At 42.8% G+C, this 16773-nt stretch overlaps 1 protein-coding gene across 9 annotated transcripts in view; it reads right to left on the bottom strand.

Moving 5' to 3' along the window:
- Positions 1-16773, bottom strand: part of ACSL6 (acyl-CoA synthetase long chain family member 6) — a 265818-nt gene that overhangs the window by 66024 nt on the left and 183021 nt on the right. Inside the window, exon 1 of one of the 9 annotated variants that reach the window (XM_069970870.1) lies at positions 5992-6141. The exons of the other annotated variants lie outside the window; for them this stretch is intronic. The gene's annotated coding sequence lies outside the window, so the exon portion shown is untranslated. Of the gene's footprint in view, positions 1-5991; positions 6142-16773 lie in introns of those variants that run through there. 9 annotated transcript variants of the gene reach the window in all.

A 16773-nucleotide genomic window follows, 5' to 3' on the forward strand; every position in this document is an offset into this window, starting at 1 on the left:
TGGCACAACCTCTCTGTCTTTCCTCCTCCTCCATCATTAGGAATGCCTCTAAGCAGGTTTTCTCCTATTCCTCACTTGTGTGAGCACGGCACATGGGCTGGATCATTAAGGCACCTGTGCAGTGTTCATTGCAGAGGAATAGGAAAAATCCTGCCAGTGGCATTCCTAATGATGAAGTGGGTGGGGAGGAGGGACAGAGGGGTGGTGCAAAGTTAGGACACAGATACTCTAGGCCACGGCAATTTGGCATGGGGCTGCAAGTTTAAAAGGTTTTTTTTAGGACAATAACTGCATCACCTGCTGAATGGACCCCAGGACAGATCTTGGATCTGAAGGTACAAGTGGTTTAGGGGGGGACAGACTATGGGCACAGAGTTGCTTTAAATAAATAATAAATAAATAAATAAATAAAGAGCTTCCTGCCAGTAAAAACAATTCAGTCAGTCAAAGCTCGCTCATTGGCTGATCACAGTCATTCAGCATGTCAAAAAATAATCTTCTGTCAACCTCGAATTTCTCCGTAATAGGAGTTGCATGGACAAAAGCTGATTAAGGGTACAAACACACACACCGTATATGCAGCAGATACGCAGCAGATTTGATGGTGCAGATTTGATGGTGTGTTCAGTTATTTAGATCTAATCTGCTGCGTATCTGCTGCGTATCGCAGCAGTAAATACGCTGCGTATACGGTGTGTGTGTTTGTACCCTAAAGCAAAGGGCTGCATAAACATCATTGGTATTGTTTGTGTTTGTGATTATCAAGCAAAGACATAGGCTTGGTAAGAGAGCCCTGATCTAGCAGATTGATAAGCGTTTGCTTACAGCTTGGGATGGCCTGAAAGTGATTTTGTCACTCCCCCCACCACTTTATGTGCAGGTTTTCGGTACCATGTACAAGCTTAGGTGCTGTGCATTCCATATATATCTGTTGAAACATTGTCAGTGTCTTCTTTCTGCGCTAAAATCGCTTCAATTCATTGGTGGACAGTGTCAACTAGGCAAGGCTTCACTGCTGTTGGGCCTAGGTGACATTGTCTACCGATGAAGTGAAGTTGAAGTAGGAGAGGGAGGAGGTGACAGTATCATGTAAGGCCAACTTTGTAATGTGTGTTATGTAAGTGAATGGCCCCCTTCCCCGTGTCCCCCCACCCCCGGAAGTGTGGTGCAGTATACTCACCAGATTACTGTCGACCCTCGAAGATTACGTCATTCGACCCAAGATGGCGGCCGGGGTCAACAGTAATCTGGTGAGTATACTGCACCACACTTCTGGGGGTGGGGGGACATGGGGAAGGGGGCCATTCACCTAAATAACACGCATTACAAAGTTGTATAACTTTGTAATGTGTGTTATTTAGTGAATAATTTTTAAACGCCGCACTCCTTCTTTAATCGCTCCTTGTGATAGAAAGAACGATCAGCTGATGAAATGATCATTGGCTTATCGTTTCTTCACGTCCAGACCTAAATCATCGGGCTTGAGGTGCGCATCGCTACGTGTAATAGTGATGTGCGGCAAACGACTGATTATAGCATAAGATAATCAAATATTAACTTACCACATTCCCAGGTGTCCTCGGAGGCCTTTCCCTCTGTCTGTAGCTCTGCCTTCTGTTCCGGTCTCTGCAGTGACAGGCCACGGACGCTCAGCCAATCACTGGCTAAGACAGGCTGCCAGCCACTCAGTCAACCACTGGCTGCAGTCTATCTTTGCCAGTGATTGGTTGAGCAGCCGCAGACAGCGGGGAAGGCCTCTGAAGACACCCTGGAAGGCCAGAGGACACCAGGGAACGTGGTAAGGTAAGGTAAATCTTTATTATTTTACAATAAAAGCAAGGGCTGCACAGACATCGCTGAAGATGTCCATGCAGCCCTTGTTGTCTGATAGTCGGCCTATGTAATAGCTCAGTAAACGAGCACCGATTTAGCAGTTTATGATTGGGCCATCTAATAGCACCCTTACCTCAATGCTCCCTGCACAAAAGAGTTATATCAGCCGGTTAGATTCATCTAGTTTCCCTTTAAAAACACTGAAAAAAAATAAAATTACTCAAAAATGTCTGAATATAGAAATAGGGGCTTCCTTAATTAATAGACTGTGACATTAGTAATAATGTTAATGTTGGATTCTATGTTTATGACCTAGTAAAGGCTAAATTTATGAAAATTATTATGAGAAAAGCCTTGTGAATATTACAGAGAGCAATGTATGCAAATTAAATGATTGGCATCCGTTTTTTATGATTCATTATTGTTATAAGGGGGATTTTATGCTTTATGCTTCCAGATCTACCATCAACTATGTGCAACTGTAATAGACACGGGCAACTATTAATAAAATAGTAATGGTGTGTATCTCTATATTCCGTCTGAATATAAATGATAAATGATATCATGGTAAAGGGCAATGGCTTCTCTGCATGAAACATTCATGCACCTATTAATAGACACTGTCCCTCAGTATTAGACTTTCCAACTGTTTACCTGAACAACAGTGTAAGGATTTTACATGTCACATGAGTCCCATGACCACAGCGACCAATCGCTGAAATGTAGAAGAGCCATGGGCTGTGATTTGCTGCAGTAACATGGTGATGTTAATATGGATGACAAATAGTTGCAGTGCATGAAGACTATTGTTACAACTTTTGTTATTAGGGATATTGCCACCAACATTAATGGCATATCTGCAGTCATCCTTATTCTGTTTTTCTTTTTGTTCTTCCCAGTTCCTGGCCACCAGACTGTGCTATATCAAGCCATTGCTATACTAATGCTACATCCCCTTCATCTTCATGATCAGTGAGGCTCCTAGAGGTTGGACCACCACTAGTCATAAATTGTGGCATATCCTTATGATATGCCATCAGTTCATGAGATGGGAAACCTATTTGAAGCGAGACTCGCTGTGGATCCCGGCCCTATTCTTTCAATGGCACACAAAATTGCAGCGGGGGGGGGGGGGGGGGGGGGGGGGGGGGGGGGGGGGGGGCATCGGGGCTGCTGGGGGGTGATCAGGCGGCCGGGGTTGCGGGCAGGCGGCTGGAGCAAGCATATACTTTACCTGATCCCGGCTCCGGCGGTTCCCGGTGTCTTCAGCAAGCCGGGGCCGGGATCAGGTAAAGTATATGCTCCGGCAGCGGGGTTTAGGGGGCGGGCTGGGGACAAACTCGCAGCAGGGATATACATCCCTGCTACGATTTTGTCTGCCATTGTAAGAATAGGGCCAGGATCCGCAGCGAGTCTCGCTGCAAATACGCAGCGAGAGGACTCGCTGCGGATCCGGCAAGTGGGTTTGTACCCTAAATAAGAATGTTCAGTGGTCAGCACATTCAGCCAGTATACCATATTAAAAAAACCTGCTATTTAATATCTGCCATAATAAGAAAGGACATGACTGGAATCCTTTTTGACCTTATAACTGATTTTTAAAGCGACTCTGTACCCACAATCTGTCCCCCCCAAACCACTTGTACCATCAGATACCTGCTTTTAATCCAAGATCTGTCCTGGAGTCTTTTCAGCAGGTGATGCAATTAATGCCCTAAAAACAACTTTTAAACTTGCAGCCCTGTGTCAAACTGGCGTGGCCTAGGGTACTTGTGCTCTAGGCCTGCGACACCCCTCCTTCCCGCCCTCTTCAACATTAAGAACACCCTTGGGCAGAATTTCTCCTTATTATCACTTGTCTGAACACTGCACATGTACCTTAACAATGCACCACATGAGTAATGTTTAGACAAGTGATGACTAGGAAAAATCCTGCCTGGGGCATTCCTAATGATGAGGAGGGTAGGGAGGAGGGACGGAGAGGCAAAGCAGGGCTAGAGAACAGATACTCTAGGCCACACCAATGTAACACGGGGCTGTAAGTTTAAAAGTGTTTTTTTAGGGCAATAACGGCATCACCTGCTGAACGGACCCCAGGACAGAGTAAAAGCACCTATCCAATGGTACAAGTGGTTTAATGGGGGTCAGATTGTGGGTACAGAGTCGCTTTAATTATCCTGCATTATACTACCCTATACCATCTATAGAATATTACCTAAAGGTCCTATTACACAAAAAGACTATCAGCCGTACTTGGCCAATTACTGGCCGTTCCAGCAGATAATCGTTTGATGTAATAGCGTTTGTTAAAAGACCATGATGTCAGCTTATTGTGGTCTTTCACCATGTTGAAAGATTGTTAGCGATGTCCGTGCAGCCCCTGCTTTATATAGAAAATAATGAAGATTATACTTGCCTGTCCAGGCTTCCTCAGTGTCCTGTTTCCTTTTTCCCGCATTCCTCATTCATGACAGTGTCTGCTTTAGATTTTGAAGCCATCTTTGAAGTGACAGGCTGCTCAGCCAATCACCGACTGAGACAGGATAGCGTTGGGGCCAGTGATTGGCTGATCAGCTTGTCATTTCGGAGACAGCTTCAGAGGATTCAGTGGTGGATGTGGTGAGCTGGGGAAAGGAAACAGTACACCAGGGAGCATGGACAGTTAAAGAGTCACTGTCGTATTTTTTTTTTTTGCAGAAATCAATAGTCCAGGCGATTTTAAGAAACTTTGTAATTGGGTTTATTATCCGAAAAATGCATTTTTATCATGAAAAAGCAGTTTGAAGCTCTCCCCCCTGTCTTCATTGTTCTCCTATGGAGAGAGCTAAAGAAAAGACCAAAACAGGACAACAAAGAGTTAATCTACAAATCCCTCACTCCTTATCTGTTCTGACCATCACCAGTGACCTGTCTGAGCTCAGATTACAGCTGTCACCCAGCTCCGTGCCTGTAATCCTCTGTTATCTGCTTTCTGCTGCCGGCTAACTCCCTCCTTCCTCCTCCCCCCTCCCCTCTCCCTAGAACAGACAGGGTACGTCTCCTGCAACAAGTCACAATTTTCAGATTTTTCAGAGTGGATGAAAAAGAGGAAGGAGGGGGGGACCTGGGAAAAGGCTTTTTACATGCAGATAATGGCAGATTTGGCTAATAAACCCAATTACAAAGTTTCTTAAAATCGCCTGGACTATTGATTTCTGCAAAAAAAAAAAAAACGACAGTGACTCTTTAAGTATAATCTTTATTATTTTCTTTACACTTTCATCATTAGATGACTTATCTGCCTGAATCAGCCTGATTCAACAGATAATCACTCTGTGTAAAAGGGCCCTTAGAGGTAAAGCCTGAGGGGAAAACTAGAGACAAGTGTCTGATACAAGTTATATAAGAGTCAGAAATGGTGTTAATCTTCACATGACACATAATAGCTTATCCTCAAAAGTTACCTGGATGCACAACTAGAATTATGAAAACTAGACACAAAGAGATGGCCTTCAAAAGAAGTGGGACTTGCTACAATATGGGGAAAATAGTAAAGAAGTTGTCCCTGGTTTCTAGAAGTAGAAACCAGGGGCCTGCAGTACTTTCTAAAAATCGTTAAATCGTTGACCTATTTTGGCAGAAGAGCCATAGAAGTAAAATGCATAATGCATGTGCTAATAGGCAAAGAGTCACTGACAGGTGTTTGGTAAGGTATGCCAGGAGATTCCAGCTCTGAAGCTTGCAGTTATTGAACGTTCCATGAAACCCATTACATAGTGTAAGATGTAATCTACTGTATTTACAAATTAGTTCCTATTGTGTAATTCTATATTCATATAGTAATAAAATAGTAAAACAAAAAACAAAAAAAAAACTTTTAACAGTGCCTACAGATATCCTAGATATCATATTTGACAAATTCATTATATGTTATTGCACATTTGACTTCTAATAAATGAAACATATAGTGAAGGAAACGCAGTGGTAGCATCCTGGAGTGTTGTCTGAACATTCAGGATGGAACGTTAAGCAACAATATATCACTCATCTGGAATGAGAGTTATTTCACATAGAACCCTCTTACTGTTTCTATACCAGTTGACAATACCTGGGCTATGTTTTCTCTCTCATCCCTGTACTAGTCCTAACTAAAGCAGTCATAAAATGAAGGAATCTTACCTTGTGTAAGTATCCACCAGACTGAGGTAAGAACCTTGCAGCTTTTCTTAATGCTGCATTTGAAGCTTGAGCCCCATCCTGGGGAAACTGCTCATAGAGGAGCTTATTCTCCTGTGTGTGCAGAACCCTTGCTCATGTTGTAGAGTGGCGTGAGCAGGACACTGCTGCAGGTTACCTAAGACAACCAGCTCTTAAAGTGCAATGCTCCATGAATCTTGTCAGTCGCCTGATAGCCAGTGAGCCCTCCCCCTTCCAATCTGAAAAGAGTCCAAATGAGTTAAGCTTGGCTGATGTCAGCTTACACTTCCTTAGACACAACACAAGCATCCCAGGGGGTAACTCTTCCAATGCCTTGAGGTTTAGAGCAAAAAGCAGGCTCATTCCAGTCAGTGTCAGGCCGGCTACATACTCTCAGAGATTTAGCTAACTCAATTATATTCGGTATAATAAAGAACATATTGATGAAGATCATGTTAAGTGGGGCTAAGGTATTATGGGGGCAAAGGCAATAAAAAATAATTGTGTTAATGTGCTAGTAAATCTTTCTAGAGTGAGATAATACATGGATGGTAAAAGGACCATTGGTACAGAGAACCGCAACAAATTTTGACAGAAATCAACATTTTCTTACAGCAGCTGCCATTACATTGACATTATGCAAACAGGAAGCCTGGATAATTCATGCTGCAGATTTATGAATGGAAAACCCCATCTGATCAATAGAAGCATGAGAACTGTAGAAGAGCCCAGAGCTATTGTGATGCTTTCATTTCTGTCATTAGCAGGGTAACATTCTTTATATCCCCTAACCACCTGCTGGAGAACATTGGGCCGACCCAGCCAGGGTCTACCTGGACCCTATAGCAATAACGTGGTCTGCCTCCACTGAAGATTAATGTACTAGCATACTGTTCTGCTATGGTACCTAACAATATTTAACCACACGGGCTGCTCTAAAGAAAGGGGATATTTAACTTGTAAAGACGGATTCCCTATTTCCTGGATAACCACTTTAACCACAACAACAGGGTTATCTGTAAACCCTAGTAGCCAGTTAAAGGGAACGAATCAGCACATTTGTGCTGATATGGTTTTCAGCTGCAGAGTATAGATCTACTGTGCAGCTCCTCCAGCATACCAGCCGCGGATAAAGTGGTGGCTTTACATGGTAGAAAAGGGAATAGGTTGGGGAGAGGCAGCGACAAGTCATCTGGGTGGGGAGCTAAGTGGCCTCTCTGCCTGCCAATCATCCCCACACTGTGCGCTGACAGGCAGAGATCTGTGACTAGTCATGGATGGCTCCACGTCCAGATGACTATTTCCTTTAGTTACTACACCTTTTGCAGCCTTGCTCGCCGGAATAAAACTCCTTTTCCCCTGCAGATGCAGCTGGTATGCTCTGCGAGCTGCACAGTAAATCTATACTGTGCTGCTGGGAACCATATCAGCACAATCGCACTGATTGGTTCCATTTTGAAATGTACCTGTCATCGTGACTTTCAAAATACAAATCAACCGTAGATGTCATATAAAGCAAGTTTGCAATTTACATTCATTATTATTATTTAGTTATGCTAAAGGCAGATTTTAAGTCTTTTGCTGGTTAAAGAAAGAGACAAAACACATGAAGTCAAAGTCATCTGCGCTCGCAGAGAAGAGAGTCATGTGACTGGCACATTGAGCCGTGACACTCTGTACTGGCCGGGACTTCATGTGTTTAGTCTCAACCAGCACAAGAGTAAAAAGCTGCCTTCAGGACACTGGACCTGGATACAAGTAAGTAAACCTTTGTTTTACAGCATGATAACAACGACAACAACAAGAACAAATAAATGTAAATTGCTTTAATTTACATCCCCTGTTGATTTAGACTTTGAAAGTTACAACTCCAGCGACACTTTAAATTTTACATAGGACAAATGTTGGCTGACTGAACAGTGATTAAAACACTCATTCCTGATAATTGGCCTTTGAAAAAGCTTATTGATCAGCTGATCACATCTTTCTTGTAACAGTTTAAATCACTGTTTTTGCCTGTACATTGCCCTGCGGTGTATATCACCGGAGGGAAAACAGGTGATACACAGCTGATACTGATAAATTTAAAGGGGTTTTCCCATCTGACAAAGTTATAAGGATAACTAGCTGATTGTGGAGGGTCCAACCACTAGGGCCCCTGTTATCTATAATGGGGACTCCAGTCTCCTGTTAGAAAAGATCAGCAGGTTGCGCAGACATGCAACCGCTCCATTCATCCTCTGTGAAAGCTGCCAGAAACACTGTACTGGGCTGTTTTTGTGGTTCCCATAGAGAATAAATGGAGCAGTTGTGTGTATGCATGAGGAGGTCCCCAGTGATCGACTAGTTATCATACTGGAAAAGCCTTTAAAGGGCCACATGAATGATCAAGTAATTTCACGTGTTTCCCAGCCTAAAAAACTGATTGAGCCCTGTGAAGGTTCATTAAAATGAATGCTGATCAGGGAGATTGTCACTGTTGGCCTGTGTAAATGGACCTTTAGAGCCCTATTACACGGAACGATAATCGGCTGAATTGGCCCGATTCGGCCGAATATCGCTCTGTGTAATAAATGCAACGATCAGCCGATGACAACGATCATCGGCTGATCGTTGATATAGGTTAGAACCTATTTTTGTCGGGCGCCGACCGCGCACCGCTGCGTGTAATAGCGGTGCACGAGCGGCGACTAACGATATACATTACCCATCCACGTTCCAGGGCCGCTCAGCCAATCACAGGCCGCGGCGGTCCTGGCCTGTGATTGGCTGAGCGGCCTATCAGCTGACAGGCCGATGTGAAGCTAGAGCGCGCGCGGGACCACGGGAGAAACGGACAGCAGGAGCAGCCCTGGAACGTGGATGGGTAATGTATGCCAGTTTAGCAAGGGCTGCAAGGACATCGGTAACGATGTCCTTGCAGCTCTTGCTAAATGATTATCGGGCTGTGTAATAGGCCCAGTAAACGAGCGACGATCTAGCAGATCGGCGCTCGTTTACAGGTATTATCGGGCCCTGCTCGGCCCATGTAATACCACCCTTAGTCTCACACTAATCAGTTCTTCTGTTAGCACCTTATTTATCAGTTTTTTTAGGTTAAGAATGTTTTTAACATTTTTATCTTACTTAACTCACTACTTGAATACTAAGAGTAGTAAAACAGATTTTGATATAATATCATATTTGTAGTCTATTAAAGATAACCTAAAACTTTGCAGTCTGCGGCTAGTTGTCTGATTTCCAAATAAACACTTCTCTATTATAATGAAGCAATTGTCAGCTAGTGTCCCACCTACAGCTAGCTCAGTTGTTGGCCGTCAGCCCAGAGAGCAAATCACAAAACTGTAAGGGGGAGGACAGAACCATCAAAGTGGCGTGATGTATGTGCCAAAGGATCCTTTCAGGGACTTTGCATCAGGGTTACCTTCTTCTTATGAGATAGCAGTCGCCTCTGCTGCTCCTAAGTCCTTCAGCTTTCTCCTTGATGAGTCTCTACTGTGACAAAAGGCTGCAATTTGTACAGAGTCTAGGTATAAAAGAAGGGTTGACTACATAGACTATAAGTTGACCAGCTTGTGCCAGTATGCTATGCCAGCTGAAGGGAACCTTGGCTTTCCAGGTATTGGAAAAGTACAACTCCCATCATATCTGGACAGCCAAAGCTGATGGTATGGTGGGCTTGGCTACTGGTGGTGGTTAGCATGGTTGTGAGCTTGGCAAGAGATGTTATATGCCGTGACACCAATGCTAGTCCAGCACACAGCTGAGATGTTGGTACCTGCTTTTGTATGGCCGGCTATATTTTCCAAAATGGTCAGTAACCTTCCAGGTTGTTGTGGGTCCCTTGGGTTCTCGTCACAGCAACCTGGAGTGGCAACTGATCCACCTGGATTGTCAGTACTGCCACCCACAGAAGAGGGAAAAATAACCCAAGGTGTACCGTAGTGTGTGTATAGGTGCTGGTGCAAGTAGAGATGAGTCCCCTGCGTAAAGCACTTTACTGTAAGGCTTTCAAAGGTTACAGTATACGTTTCACATGCAATAGAGATCTTTGACACAGAAACTTGAGTGCTTGACTTAGTGCTAGAGGTAGGTGCTTGAGAGGCGTGAAAGAAGGAGTTGTAGTAGTGCTTGGTAAGAAGTAGAGAGAAGAAGAGTTTGCCAGAGGAGCCCCAACCCAATGTAGCCTTGTACTCAGCCAGAACCTGGGTAGATATCTTTAGTAGAGAAGTGATACTCATACTCACGTTTAGACTGTGTCTGACCGCCTTCTGCCCTACAGTTGCAAACTTCTCATAATGTCAGGATAGTACGAGCCCCAGCCATGGTTATCTGGGTGTAGCTAGGTGTTCGAGGTGTCCCAGTTACCTGCACTGTGCAGTAGGATATGTAGACCTTTACTTTTATGGTTGCTTTGTCCTACTGAGAGCTCCTATCTTTTCAGGAGTCTGTCCTGTACTTTGTTAATGTGTTTCTGGCATGGGCTAGGGTGTTCCTTGATGGCTACTCTCCCTTGCTGGTGCTTAGCACTGCATAGTGTAAGTGGTAGTTGCTTTGAAAGAACTGTTGGTCTCTTGCTGCATCTGCTCACTCTGGTAGCTGGACTCAACTAACTTGCACACTTTCTCCCACACAGAGCTAACGCCTCCTACAGAGGGTGTGTGTGTGTGTGTGTAGAGTAAGGCTGGAGAGGATAGGAGAGAAAAGAGAGAGCACCTCCTAGTGGTCAGCAAATAACACATGGTACAAATAACATTAACCCATTTGCTTCCTTCAGCTGTGCAATACTACCAATACATAGAAACATAAGAAATACTGACACCTAGTGGGGAAATTGTATACTTCATCGACCATTGAACCTGAGAACTTTTTGACAGGTGCCCACAAGAAAAAAACACCAGTGGTGGGACACCACAATGGGAGTTGTAGTTTTGCAACAGCTGGAGAGCCAAGGTTCCCTTCCCCTGTGCTATGCCCATGCTACAGGTGTGCTTGTAGCCTTTTAGCCACATAAGGCAATACATAACTTGCAATAGAGACCCTGTAGAAAGGTTACCAAAATACATCCTTCACTGGTTGCATCCTTCTGCATGAAGTAATCAGCATCTCTGGACTACCAATCACTTTATAATGGGTGCGTTTTGATGCCAGAACCTGTTTTCCATATAAACAATATTAACAACTATGTAGATGGGGTACATATTGTCATATTATAGCTCAGTATATAACACTGTCCTTATACAGGAGCATTATTGAGTATCTTGTTTAGATGCCAGGCTTGGATTGAAACTCAGTTTCCTCTGCATTGTAACAACATATACACTTGCTACAATATATAGTTGAGGATAATTCTCTGAGAAAAACCAGCTTGCTGCAGCTGGCATATTGCATTAAAAAAACCAAGAAATATCATATAAATCAGCCTTGAGCAACACAATCATGCAAGAATAATTGCTGATCCTGTCAGAAACATATCAGGAATCCCCGTGTCACTACAAATTATTGTGTACATACAAACCCTACAAACAGCTGAGTGGCTATGGGGTATATCTGTAATAAAGGATAGACAGAGACCGGTTTTTTTTTTTTTCTTTCAATTGCACAATGAATCTGATGCAACTGGCTTCACTGTGCCTGTAACCATGCATCACCCATAGGCTAGGTTCACACTATGTAAAATTAACAGCCATCTTTGCACAAATAACACTTTTTTTTTTTTTAAAGAACAGACGTTATTTGCACAATGACGGTCGTTATTATGAAAGACGGACTTAATTTTTGCATAGTCTGAACCTAGCCATACAGTCATATATCCTCAAGTAGCTGCCAGTTCTCCACTGGTTAAAATTCAAACTGCATTTAGGCCACACAGCATTTTACACTTCCAATTTCTGTCACTGAACAGTAAAGAGAAGGAACATTTGTTGTTTTATATGCAACATTTACAAAGTCAGGTTTAGCATTCCTAATAGTTTATTACTTGTTTCATATGTACAGTGCTACAGTTTTCTGTTAAATGGGTCCTCTGGAGGCTCGAAATATATATATATATATATATATATATATAAATATATATATATAATGTATTTATTTACTTTGTAATATACCTTTATTAAAGGGGAGCTGTCGGCAGGTTAGATTCTTCTAACCTGCTGATAGTTCCCTTTAATAAAGGTATATTACAAATATACCTTTATATGTCCCTATTACACATGGAGCACTGAGGAGGAAGGTATGTCTCTTGCGTTCATTCTCAACGTCATTCCGATGCAGTTAGTCATTTACTCCTCGGTCCAGTAACACCGCTAGGAGCACTGCCCCACCCCCATAACACTGATCCAGCCTGCTCCATTGACTATCATTAGAAGGAGTGGGCCGGCCAGGAGCAGATTATTGGGGGCAAACAGCGCTCCTAACAGTGCCCCAGTGCTCCAAATGGTCTTACCGGATCGAGGACTAACAGAATAACTACATGGGAATGGTGCTGAGGATTTAGGTTAGAGACATACCTTCCTCCTCAGCACCCTGTACGCAATAGAAGGCTGTCAGCAGGTTAAATTCGCACAACCTACTGATAGTTCCCCTTTAACCCTTTAATGACATGGGGCGTACATTTACGCCCCCGCAGCCTGGGCCTTGGTGCAAATGGGCGTAAATGTATACCGCCGGGGTACCGGGCTATGGAGTGGACTTACGGAGTGAGCTCGCCCCATAGTGGGTGAGGACCTGCTGCTATCTGCAGCCAGGCCCTCACCCTTAATGGCGGGTCACCCACCATTAACCCCTTTAAAAAAAACAATAAAAGTTTTAAAAAGTGTCCCAAAGCCCCTCCCCCAATAAAAGTGAAAATCACCCCCCTTACCATCTTATACATAAAACACATAAAAATAATAAAGCTAATTAACATATAATATACCGTAGCGTGCGTAATCGTCCGTTCTATTAAAAAAAAAAAACAATATTGTTCCCACATGGTGAACGGTGTGAACAAAAAGCAGTAAAAAAACGCAGATGGCTTTTTTTTTAATTACATTTTATGTATACGTTTTTTTTTATAAAAAGCGATCACTACATCTGATCTAGAAAAAAAATTTTACTAATAAAAATTAGAGATCATGGCGCAAAAAATGATGCCCCATACGACCCCGTAGGTGAAAAAATAAAAGCGCTATAAGGCTATGTTCATACTACGTAAAAGTACGGCCGTTGTTGCCATCTGCTGCAGAAAGTCCTGTCAGTTCACACAATGAAGCGAGCGGCTCCGGCCGCTTGCTTCATTGTGTGCTATGAGGAGTTCTGATGTGGGCGCGCGCTAATGCGCCTGCATCAGAACCCTGTGGCGGGAAAGATCATCCGACTGGTACTGTGGTACCGGCTGGGATGATTTTTGCAGAGCCCGGCCGTTCCGTGACCTGGCCGGGTCAAGGAACAGCGGGTCCAATACGTAGTGTGAATATAGCCTAAGAGTCACAATAGGGCCATTTTACATACACCTATTTGCAAAAAGAAAAAACGTTTTACTGCGAATAAAAATGGTAAAACGTTAGAAAACCTATGTAAAGATGCATATCCCTGTGTTCAGACTGACCTATAGAATAAAAAAAAAAATTTAGTTTTACCGTAAAGTGCATTACGTAAACACGGAACACCCCCCCCCCCCCCCCAAATTTGACTCAAATTCACCCCATAAATGATATTTTGGGGGTTCCGTCATTCATTTTATGGCAGATTAAAAGATGCCATTACAAAGTACACCTGCTCCTAAAAAAACAAGCCCTCACATGGCCCGGTAGGTGGAAAAATAAAAGAGTTATGAGTAGAGATGAGCGAACCGGGTTCGGGTTCGAGTCCATCCGAACCCGAACATTCGGCATTTGATTAGCTGGGGCTGCTGAAAGCTCTAAGGTTGTCTGGAAAACATGGATACAGCCAATGACTATATCCATGTTTTGCACATAGCCTTAGGGCTTTATCCAACTTCAGCAGCCACCGCTAATCAAATGCCGAAAGTTCGGGTTCGGATCGATTCGAGCATGCTCGAGGTTCGCTCATCTCTAGTTATGAGTCTTAGAAGGCGAGGGGGGAAAAACGCTAAAGTGAAAATTGGCCCAGTTCTAAAGGCCATTTCAGGCTCTGTCCTTAACGGGTTAAAATGACTATATAGTTTTTTTCATTATCATTTAACTTACGTTAAGTGACGGTATGCAACAGAACAGATTTTTGGAACTTCCGGCATCATGTATCTTTATGACACCAAAAGTGCTGAAACAATTAAAATCTTCATGCTACTGTACTGCAGCACGAAGATTTAAACTGTTTTAGAGCTCCCGGCATCATCAATCAGTATGATGCCAGGAGCTCTAAAACAGTTTAAATCTTTGTGCTGTTCCATTGCACACCATCTGTATGTACGAGCTATGCACGTAATGTGTGCATGAGGCCTAAGGCTGTCTAAGTGCTATACAGGGCAGGGTCCCCTTGCTAAACCCGATAATAAGCTGACACCTCTTGTTCTGTAGTTCTTGATCACCGTTAACTGTGCTAGAACGACTAACAGAGCAAGCGATGATAGCAAACAATGCTTGTTGTAGAGAAGGTGCCGCACACAGTGATCGTGTCATGCAGCCTTCCATTGGGTACAGTATATCTGTATAGCGTAGATCTAGCATAGCTGGACCTGATAAGTACAGAATCTTTTTTCTTTGTGGCACCCACATGAGCACAATTGTTAAAAAAATACAGAATACCTGTATAAAGTGAATGTGTCACCTACATTTTTTTACTGATATATATTTTTTCTTTTATTTTTTTTCTTTTCTAGTTTCTGTAAAAATTAAGCAAGATCATCTTGCTTGAGTTGCTCTTGTGTTCTATTAACTGAATTCAGAGAGATGCCACATGTACTATAGGAAACTGATGTCTGGAGATGACTCTTTGATTTCTATCAGGTAATGTTTTAGCCATGCTCTTTGACCTGTGCAGAGGTTATTGTGTAGGGAGGGGGAGAGGGTGACCATCGCCTATTGTGAATGGATGATCCTGTGTTATCTATATTGGTGTCACTTTTCATTGTAATCCTGTCTGTGATAATAGTAAGATGACCACAGGGAAGTGATCACAGAATAGGAAGTATCACCTTAGCAGCTGAAATAGAAACTGCTAGATTTCAGGATTTCTTTTTTAATATGTGGAGATTTAAATATAAATAATTATTTTAAAAATATAATTGCTTAATATAGGAACTTAAATACTAGATCATTTTCTGACAACTCATTTCCTTTAAATAAGTTCATTTCAGGCCATGCTCAGTCCCTGTGTAAGCCCCAATTTATCTACCTTGTGATGTCCACAGGGACAGACTACCTTTGTAGATCTCGGTGAGAACATTTAACCTTGTTAAATAACAGAAGCTAGATATTTTATACTTTTGCCTTTGAATGGATAAATCTGTGATTTTCCCTTGATAAATGCCCTCTAAATCTCATATGCTTTTTGTTTTAAAAGGGTTTTCTGTGATTTCTTTTTTGCAAGGTCATCACACAGTGGCACCCACAATATATAGAGAATGGAAGTTAAAAATGTCTACAGGGACAATGCAAGCAGCGGGAGATATTGAAGGGAGAAAAAAAATCTACATTTATTGCTCCCGAGAATCCCAGACATCTAAGTTATGTCCGAAATTTATGACCATAAGGGATCATACATCCATCATATAGTGTCTCTATGAGGTACCATAATCTCTGTAATAAAGAGTCCAAAGGACAAAAACATGTGTGTGTCTCCTTGTAATCTTGGAGGCATAAGGAAGAGGGCATGGGCCCTGTTACAATATCTCACAATCTCAATCTCAGATATTTTTACCCATACATATGGCATGGAACCCTGACTTCATAGCAAGTATAGATGCTAGGCAACATTATAAATGGGAATAATCTAACCTGCTGATATGTCCCTAAAGTGCATGGGGCACAGAGGATAAAAGCAGGTTTCTTTCCTAGATCCTTGGTGCTGTCTTTGGAAACTGTAGTTTATAACTTATGCAGAGGAAGCGGTTTGGTGCACTGGCGGGGGGGGGGGGGGGGGGGGGGGGGGGGGGGTAGTGCATCAATCCGCCCTGGCCAGCCTGCCCCTACTAATGAATATTGGGGCAGTAACATCACTCCGGTGGTCATCATTGCAGAGCGCCGATTAATATAATGATATAATATAATAAGAAAATGACTTTTATCCTCAGCTTCCCTGCGCTATAGGGAAATATCAGCAGGTTAGAGCAGTTTCCCCATAGGCAGGGATAGAAGAGCTGTGCTTGTCATTTGGAACTTTTCATCTCAATGTCAGAATGTCTCAGATTTAAAGCTTTATCAACAAACATTCACCAAAATAGTAAATACAATGTAAATTCCCCCCAATGTGTTATTTTGTGCAGTATATTAACTTAAAGCGTAACTATAAAATATTTTGACCATTCAGTTTTAGTTAGCTTAGGTCATAAGAATTTTTGCAATATACATTAATAACCTAAAATGAACAGTTTTTTAAATACATGAAGCATAAAGTCCCTATTAAGCTGTGTCTGGCTCTGACTTATTTCTGCATTCCTGCTGGACACGCCCCTCCCTGGAGATCCGTCCTGAGTGTAGGACTCTGACAGAAGGATCAGATAACAGCCCTGACACAGACATAAACAAACCCTCCTCTCCCCTCCCCTCACCTCCTAGCAGCACATTCTCCCCCCTCCCCTCACAGAGGTGACTAAGCAGAGCT

This window comes from Dendropsophus ebraccatus, chromosome 1 (genome assembly GCF_027789765.1).
Source record: "Dendropsophus ebraccatus isolate aDenEbr1 chromosome 1, aDenEbr1.pat, whole genome shotgun sequence".
Taxonomy (NCBI): Eukaryota; Metazoa; Chordata; class Amphibia; order Anura; family Hylidae; genus Dendropsophus; species Dendropsophus ebraccatus.